Raw genomic sequence first — 10,524 nt, 5'->3', positions numbered from 1 at the left:
TTTTGTAATCCGGTATTGAAAGTTTGAGTCTTCTCAAACATTCTCTACCCGTTTTGTAATCCGGTATTGAAAGTTTAAGTCTTCTCAAATATTCTCTACCCGTTTTGTAATCTAGTATTGAAAGTTTGAGTTTTCTCAAACATTCTTTACCCGTTTTGTAATCCGGTATCGAAAGTTTGAGTCTTCTCAAATATTCTTTACCCGTTTTGAATGATTTGGCTATCGATTCCAAAAAAAAAAAAAACTCGATATATCATCATCATATCCGGTATTGAAAGTCTGAGTCTTCTCAAACATTCTTTACCCGTTTTGTAATACGGTATCGAAAGTTTGAGTCTTCTCAAACATTCTTTACCCGTTTTGAAATCCAATATTGAAAGTTTGAGTCTTCTCAAACATTCTCTACCCGTTTTGTAATCCGATATTGAAAGTTTGAGTCTTCTCAAACATTCTTTACCCGTTTTGAAATCCGGTATTGAAAGTTTGAGTCTTTCCAAACATTCTGTACCCGTTTTGTAATCCGATATTTAAAGTTTGAGCCTTCTCAAACATTATTTACCCGTTTTGAAATCCGGTATTAAAAGTTTGAGTCTTCTCAAACATTCTCTACCCGTGTTGTAATCCGGTATTGAAAGTTTGAGTCTTCTCAAACATTCGTTACCCATTTTGAAATTCGGTATGGAAAGTTTGAGTCATCTCAAACATTATCCACCCGTTTTGTAATCCGGTATTGAAAATTTGAGTCTTCTCAAATATTCTCTACCCGTTTTCTAATCCGGTATTGATAGTTTGAGTCTTCTCAAACATTCTCTACCCATTTTGTGATCCGGTATTGAAAGTTTGAGTCTTCTCAAACATTCTCTACCCGTTTCGTAATCCGGTATTGAAAATTTGTGTATTCTCGAACATTCTCTACCTGTTTTGTAATCCGGTATCGAAAGTTTGAGTCTTCTCAAACACTCTCTACCTGTCTTGTATTCCGGTATTGATAGTTTGAGTCTTCTCAAACACTCTCTACACGTCTTGTATTCTGGTATTGATAGTTCGAGTCTTCTCAAATATTCTCTACCCGTCTTGTATTCTGGTATTGATAGTTTGAGTCTTCTCAAACATTCTCTACCCGTCTTGTATTCCGGTATTGATAATTTGAGTCTTCTCAAACACTCTCTACCCGTCTTGTATTCCGGTATTGATAGTTTGAGTTTTCTCAAACATTCTCTACCCATCTTTTATTCCGGTATTGATAGTTTGAGTCTTCTCAAACATTCTCTACTCGTCTTGTATTCTGGTATTGAAAGTTTGAGTCTTCTCAAATATTCTTTACCCATCTTGATAATTTCGTAATCCGATTTTGAGTCGTCTCAAATACTCTTTACCCATTTTAGCACCTGATAATTAGTCGAGTGATTCTTGATTTAATTTGTCAATCAAAATCTTCAATCTTTGATACAAGCACCGAGTTAAGAGTCAGTGAGAGGTTATCTCCGCTTTGCTTTCAGTCTTTGAGTCTCGTAGTGTTACTTTGTTGTTTTACCTTAGTGAATACCATTTTAGAATCAAAACCCAAAAATTTGTTTTGTTTTGACAATCGGGTCGGCCAAAATGTGTTGTCTTGTCAGCTTTGTCATTCGTGTGACAAGCACACTCTGCCAAAGAGGGGCATCTGTAGACACCCCATTTTGACCGTGCCCTGTACCTCCATGTTTTTGTGCATAACTTTTTCAAATTAGTGTGTTATGACCCCAAATTACACCCTAGGCTAGCTTAGGGTCCCACCAAGGTCCCTGTGAAGTTTAGTCAAACACTCTTGGCAAACGAGTTAGGACGGTGTTGTGGTGCAAACGAGTTAGGACGATAGTTTGAGCACATCTGTCTAGCGAACGAGTTAGGACGGTGTTGTGGTGCAAGTTCAGAAAATGGGGGTGAAATACGTCATTTCCCATGTAAAAGAGGGCATTCTTGGCAATTTTATGTTGCTTCCTTCACAAGCAATCCCTAGTGGCCCTTGGATCAAATCAGGGGGTTAAGAATCATGTGGAGAGAAAGAAATTTCTTGCCCCGTTTTCGACTTGGACCCCCCTGTTGGTTAGAAATTTTCGGAAATCACGCATCAGGGGGTTGTCCAAGGAGGAAGGGGGGGTACGAATATATCACTTCTCTTAATAAAAAAAAACCCATCGAACTGAGAGAGAGGAGGATTTTCTCATTTTTTTCATACAGTAGAGAGAGAGAGAGAGAGAGAGAGAGAGAGAGACAGAGGGAGAAGAGAAAAGGGGAGCCGCCATCTTCGCCTCCCACTCCGGCCGGAATCCGGCAAGCCAAACCCATCCCCGCCACGAGTCCGCCACCCACCTTCTCCATCTTCTTCTTCTTCTTCTCCCTTTCTTCTCGAAGCCCATTTCACCCAAACCATCAAACCCTTCTTCTCCGGTCGGATTCTCGCCGGAATCCGACCACAATCTCCATTAGATCCGGTCCTTCATCCACTTCCCACCACTACCTCAGCCACTACCTCTACCCCAAACCCATTTGATTTATCTTCTTAGCCACCATCAAAACCCTCTTCTCCATCTCTTTTTTTTTCATTCCCATCTTCCACCATTGCCTCCATCAAAATCTGCCCATCTCTTTCCTCTTGCCACCATTGCCTCCACTATTACCCTCATTACAGCCCTAGCAAAACCCCATCCCAGCCACCATCGCCACCCTTCTTCTACCTCCATCTACACCTTCAAACCCTCCTCCATTAAATCCGACCCCACCTTAAATCCGATCCAATTCCCAGATCTCTCTCACAGTCATCCATGGTGGGTGAATCTGTAGAATCAGAGCTCGATGAAAAGCAAAAGAAAGAGATTGGCAAATGGTTTCTCACCAATTCCCCTGCTGGAGAAATTCAATACATTGCCAAAGACATTAGATCGGTTTTGATGGACGAGCATGTATACAACACGGCGTTTTCTGAAGCATTTCCTCTTTACAATAAAGCTCACATGGTTTCTCTCGAAATGCCTAACAGAACTGGAGATGTGCTCATTACAACATTTGGGGAGCTTGACGAGATTGATTAACTTGACCCCAGGACTTGCCAAGTTGCTACTATCGACCATGTCAAACAAGTTTGTACAGAGGGGAGATCTGCTACTGATGAAGAGTTTCCATCCTCTTATATTGAAGAATCTCGAGGAGCACTGGATGCTGAGCTTGTCAAATATGTTGGTGAAACTTATCCAAAAGGAACATGTTCGGTTTACTAGGTCAATGGAAAAGATACAGAAGGGCCAGGGGCTAGCTTTGAGCTGGCAGTGGTGATTTCTGCTACTAGACATAGTCCTCAAAATTTTTGCAATGGAAGTTGGCGCTCAATATAGAATGTTGAATTTAAGGATGATGTGCAAGTGGTGGAATTAAGAGGCAAGATGCAGGTTGGGGATTTCATCTCATTCAGGGTCTTCTTCACTTGAGAGATCCATCAAAGAAATCCGAGATCTGAAACTCATCCAATTTCATAAAAAAAGAAAGAGAAAACTCAGGTAATTCTCCTTGCTTTTATTTAATTCAAATATGATGTGATTCTTTGGGACTGAGATACTGCATGTCTATGGATCTTGTTCATGAAAAATTGGGAAATGGGGTTTTCATCTTTGAACTCGGATCATGTTTAATTCGGCTCTTTGATTCAATTTCTGGTTGATTTTAGCTTTGATGTCGGGGACTAGAGAGTAGGACATAGATAGGGTTCAATTCCATACTTATATGTTACCTTGATTTTCTTTTTGTGTTCTAAGCTGAGTAGCAGGAGAGATATAGAGATAACCTCTTGTGGCTGTGTTAATAGATGAAAATCAAGATGAGTTATTGCATGTGAAGGAGTATGGTTGTGGTGATATTATCATGAGGCCTTGATATTTGCCCCTTTTAGTGTCAAAACTATTTTGTCTCTGAAACTTATGAAATCAATTTAATGGTAGTTATCAGTGCATGACGTGTTACCTGAGTAACTCCCACCGAATTAGAGAAGAGCATCAATGTGGGTCTCCATTGTTAACACTATCATGCTTCATAACTGCAAGAATAAGTTAGTCATTTCATCCATGGAACAAGATTATGGGAGCTTTTCCTCTTGAGGATCATAATTATCATTGATCATATTTTTAGCTCAAAATGCAACTGCCAAAATCAAATGTGCATCTCTAACAGTTCATTCTTGTGCTACTGTCAAGATCAATGACATGGCCTTATTTGCGATGATTCGTTCCAATTCAATGGTTATCTCTGCAAGCTGTTAGGTTAGAAGACTCTTTTCACGAGCAGTACAAAGCAAGTGGCTTCCTTCCTGGGCACCCTTTTTATTTCCCTTTAAGAGCTATTCTGGTTTTGGTTGAGGTTCCTTATCGGTTTTGGGATTTCTACCGATTTAGCTTTTGGGTGTATTCGTTGATTGTTAAGAATTTCGTCAAGTTTTGGCGATGACAGAATGTTTCTTGAGCCACCCCTTTGTCCTTCATGTCTCTTTCCTTATCTCATCGTTTCTTATGGGGCTTAGGGGTTTCCTCTTCTTCGTGATCATCATTTGTGACAGGGTTCAGAGTTTCTTTTTCTTCGGATTTACTCTCCTCATGTTCCTAGGGATCCTACTCGGGCTTCGGGATTCTTTCGATTATAACGACATCTCCTTGGGTTTCTTCTCCATTCAAAGTTGTTCTCCTTACTTTCCTTGGGATCCCTTTTGAGTTTCGGGTTTCCCTCGATCATAAGAGCACTTTGTCGGGTTTAGAGTATGATAGAATGTTTCTTGAGCCAATCTCTTCCCTTCCTGCCTTAGAGTTTTCACAAGTTAAGGGATTCCCTCCTCTTAGAGTGTTTAACTAGTTAGGACCCTTCCTTAGTGACTGATTGTTCAATAGTTCTTCTTATAGGGTTTTTGTCTGTCCCTTTTGTTTGGAAGTTTGCCCTTAGGGTTAGAAGCTTTTCATCTCTCGTTTGTTTATGATTTTTCCTCACAGGTTAGATATCGTCTCCTTTGGAGATTGATTAGGGCTCGTTAATTTTGTTTTCGTCTCTTCAAGATTGTTCTTTTCCTTCGGATTTTAGTTCCCCCCGTTTCGATTTCTTTCTCCTTAGGCTTTAGGGATCCCGTTTCCCTCTGTAGTATTCTACAACGATATGGTGGGTATAGAGGCTCTTCTATTGGTTTCCCTTTATCTGAAAGGGTGTTAACTCACTTTAGACGCCTAAAATGTAAAAGCACTTGAAAATTTCAAAACACCAAGAACATCAGAAATTGAAAAACTCAAAAAAAATTGGAACATCTTTAAAATACAAAAAACATTTGAAAACTTAAAAAAAAAAACTTCAAATCATTTGAAAAGTTAAATTTTTAGGAGCGTAGTAGGAGAGTTTGTTTCGAACTACGTTGGCTTGATCCTCTTCCACGAGGTACGTAGTGCAGCTTGGGATCCTTATCTCAAGTCCAACCAAACTTCGTAAATAAATCATTTGAATTTTTAAAAAGCACAAAAATCTTTTTATAATTTTTTTCCAAAAAGCTCTTCCTTTAGAGTTAGGATTTTGTCCTACATAGGGAGTTTTAGAGTTAGGAGTTTGTCCTTGATGTGTTGTTTGATTGTTGTGTGTTTGGTTTGTGTTTGTATTGGAGTTAGGAGTTTGTTACGCCTCCGTCCGGTCATTTGGCGATTCACGTCGCCGACTGATGACTAGGTCTACGATGCGTTAGTGATCCCATTGTTTTCCTTAGGACACACAGCCTGGTTACACATAAGTTGAAGGAACCACCTGCATTAGCTTAGGGCTAACCTGCATTTAGTTAGGACATATAGGGTGTCCTAAAATTTACAATCCAATGAATTTAAATAATCACATAAGAAGCTTTAATAACTAGTCAGGTCTTTTAGGTCGAGTCTAGGATAAAGGTCTAGATGTCTTAGGCATCACAGCTTAGAATAGGTGCGAAGAACTATGTTGCCTTGATTCTCGTGGAGGCGGGGATACGTAGGCTTCTTTGGATGAACATCAAATCATCTAAAGGCTCGGGCTTAAGCATTAGAGTCTTAGGGTCTGTTGTTAGCACTTAGAGCTTGTGTTTGTATATCGATGATGATTTTTGCATAGGATCATGATAGTGTGTGTTCATTTCTTGACTTACTCACATGCTTATTCTTTTATCTGCCTGTATTTCTGTTTATTCTTTATTTTGTTTATTGTATCTTAATTCTTTTCATGATTAACTGTTAGTTTTAGATTTCTCCTCTTGTGCAGACCTTATATCTTTAGCTGTAGTATGCATGTGTTAGTCCACCAGAACTTAGACACCTATTAGGCATGTCACTCATAACCTAGTTATTCTTAGGCGACATTTCTTTCGGTTCTTTTATGTGTGCTTATTTTCATCTCCGAGACTGCATAATTAGATAGACGTTTTCTTGGAGATGCGTGTTTCCATTTCACATAATTTTCGCCCAAAACTCTTCAAAGTTAATAAATAATTGGCATAAGAGACCAAGTGTTCGCACTTGGGCGAATTGGGGGTGCTCTTCGGACCTTCTCATTCGTCACCAGGCACGAGCCCATATATATTTCTGGTTATCCATTGCACAGAGGATTTGTTTTTGGGGTTCCATGGCCTATCCATGGATGGTGACTCTGAGTTATTTTAGGTACGTCTCGAATCTGGGCTTGTTCCCGAATCGAGAGGCATCTCATTCATTTTGTATTGCCACTCGTGCTATGCTATGAGGATGGCATCCGTTTCGAGAGTTCCTCGGTAGAGCTCTCCTTCACACATGGATGATCTAGAGGCCGTTGGGGGCTTGTCCCCACCTCTCTTTCGGATCGGGGTCAAACTGTTGGGGACTTGTTCCTCAACATTTTCTCATTTATAGACTAGGGTAGCTCACTTTATGTAGCTACATCGCGGTCTTAATACACTCACTAGTCTGTCTCGAGTCAAGACTTTCTTGACTCCGCTAGATTAGATTAGGTTGGTGCCCCTGGTTTGGGTGTATATATATGTATATATATGTGTGTGTATAGTGTATTATTCTTAGATTAGGACCTATTGTTTCGAATAGGTTTCTGTATCTATTTCAGTCATACCGTTCTTTCAGACCTGGTCGATGACCATTGCTCTTGCTTGGTCATCATTCAGATCACGGTTTACCCTGTCATCTTTATCATATGATTATTCCAGTATCTCGGATTTATATCCGTTTTGTCGGCTGTCAGATCGAGGCCTAGTTTCTACTGAGGTTTTCTGGTCTATTTCACCGATTAGAGTTTGTTCACTACTTCAGTCTTGGATCTGGCCGATGGTTCTTGTTCACCACCTTTTATGACCATGGTCCATTTCTTGATTCCTCGTCATCCGCTTCATTTAAAATCTGTGAACCTAATCGCTCATTGTGATAGCTATTAGACCAGAACTTGCCCATCAGTAAAGTTCTCGGGTCTAATTATTAGCTATATTCTTTCACCCTCTAGTCCTCTAACCTGGTCAGTAATTTTCCTTTGTCGTTATTCTAATCATGGTCTCTCTTTGTCTCTTGAGTATATAATTTTGCCGTTCCTTTATGCATGACTTATTTGCTAAGTCGCTTTACAGTTTTGCCATCTTCTTTTACATACTAGGTTCGTTGAGTTACCTGTTTAGATTAGGACCCATTCTAAGTGGGTATTCCTGGGCTAATTCATCATATTTACATTCTTTCGATATGGTTGGTGGCATTTCTTTTGCCATTATTGTGGTCATAGCCTGTCTTTTCATTCTCGGATTGTACAGATTCCTTGTATATATCTGATTCAGTCGGTTGATTAGATTAGGACCCATTTCTAGTGGGATATCCTTGGTTTAGTCAATCGCATTTACATTCTTTCAGGTTTACCTGATTGGTGGCCTGTACCTGTCATTCTCATGGCCACGATACATATTACCCTCCGATTGTGTACCCCATTCTATTATTGTGTCATATATCCGTATCGTGCATATTACCCATTAGGTTAGATCGTGGCTTGTCTGTTTGCTTTGTCTTAGATTGGTCGATGGCTTGCCCGCTGATTAAGAAATTAAATAACCGCAAGTGCACGGATCGTGTAAATACGGGTCGAACTTAGGGAAGAGAAATCTAGTTGTCAATCCTATTCTTTTACCGATTAGAATACTAGCTATGATATAATGTTGCCTGGAATGGACTCAGGATTTCCGTGGACTTAGACTTCGGAGCCAACACTATATATAAGCGTATATTCTATTCAATCTAAGAATCAAATTCAACTAAGATCTTTTTGATTTAAAATCCTAATTTAGGAAAAGTGTACCAAGGTTCTAATGATCTCTTTTAACTACTTATCTAATTTAATTAGAAAACCAAAATTCTAAGGGCCTAAGTAAATTGAAAAATTACAAAAGTAATTTGGAACACTGTAAAATCCTTAATTCAATATAAAAGATTACTTAGGGTTAGAATCCACCATGGGCTTGGATTAGATTGATTAATTAAAATAATTTTTGTGTATTGAATTGTACATTTGATAATTAGTCTATGGGAAATAAGATCAATGGATGTTATTGCCCATGAGTAATTTATCAAAGACACACTCCAATTTTAAAGGCTATATAAATATTTATAATGTTCATAGCAATCACACATACGAAAGGGTAAAGCCAATGGCATGAATGATTGGTATGCAACAATTATAAACCATTAATTCCATACCATTAAATTTAATTAAAAACCTTTCTCCTTCCCCATGGTTTCATCTAAACCCTAAGTATATAGAATTTAATTACTCATGAAGAAAGTCAAAGAAACAAAAATAAAAAGTAGAAAGAAGAGAATTGCCATTAAGAACTTGAGAAGGAAAAAGAAAACAAAAAGAACTCTTCTTTAATTGAAATTGAAAGCAAAAATACATCAAATTGTAATTTAAAATAAAGAGCAAAATAAGAAAAACTTATTCTTTTTCTCCTTCAATGGTTGAATCATTGTCCTCCTTCAAGCCTTGATCGGATTCTTCTCGTCGATACGAGTCCAACGGATCCGACCACGCGCGAATCGGAGCTAAAACGAAGAAGTTATGGTCCGTTGAACTTTTAGAAAAAAAATAAAAAAACTGTTGAAGACGAGACGAGACGAGACGAGAATAAAAATTCAAGAAGATGGGAGAGAGTTCAAGAGAGATTGATATATAGATTTTGGGTGAGACAGGTTGCTAAATTAAGAGATTGAAAAAGATGTAAGGTGGAGATTAAAAAGCTAATCTTAGGAAACAAATGAAATGACAAGATTAAGGCTTGAATGGGCTTTCTATATCTCTTCTAAAAACACATGGGTTACTTTCCTTTTTTTTTTCTTTCCAAAGGTTTGTCTAAAACCTTCTAATTATTTTGTCAAGCAACTTTCTAAATGGTAGAAAAATAATGGAAAGTTTTCAAGTTGAGGAATACGTGCATGAAAGGACCAAATTGTACCTATCTTTCGAATGAATTGCAACCATGCCATATACTTTCGCAAATGGCAAATCTACCCTTCCTTTGTAATGCACATAAACAACAAATAATTCCCTTCTCCTCTCTTGATCATTTCAATCTCAACCATTGGAATTAAGATCCTTTCTCTTCTCTTGTTTTTCATCATCCATCCTTGAAATTTCATCTTTCAAAGCAAAGTAAGGGGGTGTGGCATTATCAATTTGATCCTACTAAAGCATCATGCCAATTCGGCCAACTAAGGCATCTTGAAACTTTGGATTCTCATGGCAATTGGTCATTTCTTCACTATTTTCATATGTTAAGCTCAATTTCCTTCATAATTCCAATAAAAATCCTGAAACAACAAAAACAACAAAAATACCTTAGTAGCACCGCTTAAAACATAAAATATGCATGCATCCTACCACTACCATTCACACATAAATGTGTTAATCAAATTCCCCCATACTTGAGCTTTGTTTGTCCTCAAGCAAACAAGAAAAAATAACAGAATCGAAACAATAAAAATAAAATCCTAACTCATTTTCGTAGGAATCACGATTGCACTTAGCATGTGCAACAAGCCTTTAAACCCCTAGGTTACCTTAGTAGACGAGTTGTGTCTCGTGAGTGTTTGTATTGAATATACACACAAAATTCTAAAATTTTAACTTTCTAAAAATAAAACTTTCTTTTACAAATCCAAAATATAGAATAAAGCCAAAGATTTCTGATTCTTTTTTCTTTGATAAATTACTCAAAATAGAAGAACAGAAATACCTCCATACTTAAACTTTGCATCCTATTCCAAGTTGGAAAATTAAAAAGATATTTTAATCAAGGAATCCTCTTTTGAATTTGTCCTACTTTGCTCCCTTAAAATTGCCTCTAATGTAATTGTACCATAAAAGGAATTTGATTCGGAAACTTCGTAGAAAACTTACAAATTTATATGATCCACCATACTTTCCAATTTTCTCATAGTTTCTAAGAATAGAACTCACTTTTTGTAATCCTCCACTGCTTTTGGCGTGAAT

The 10,524-nt window shown here is 38.0% G+C and overlaps 1 pseudogene; it reads left to right on the top strand.

Annotated features, from left to right (window-relative positions):
* The first annotated feature begins 2,804 nt into the window (after positions 1-2,804).
* LOC143863307 (F-actin-capping protein subunit alpha pseudogene) lies at positions 2,805-3,464 on the top strand (annotated as a pseudogene).
* The last annotated feature ends 7,060 nt before the right edge of the window (positions 3,465-10,524 follow it).

Source organism: Tasmannia lanceolata, unplaced genomic scaffold, assembly GCF_043159265.1.
Source record: "Tasmannia lanceolata isolate RefF3 unplaced genomic scaffold, GAP_Taslan_0.1 ptg000044l, whole genome shotgun sequence".
Lineage (NCBI taxonomy): Eukaryota > Viridiplantae > Streptophyta > Magnoliopsida > Canellales > Winteraceae > Tasmannia > Tasmannia lanceolata.
This window is presented reverse-complemented; position numbering and strand designations above follow the sequence as displayed.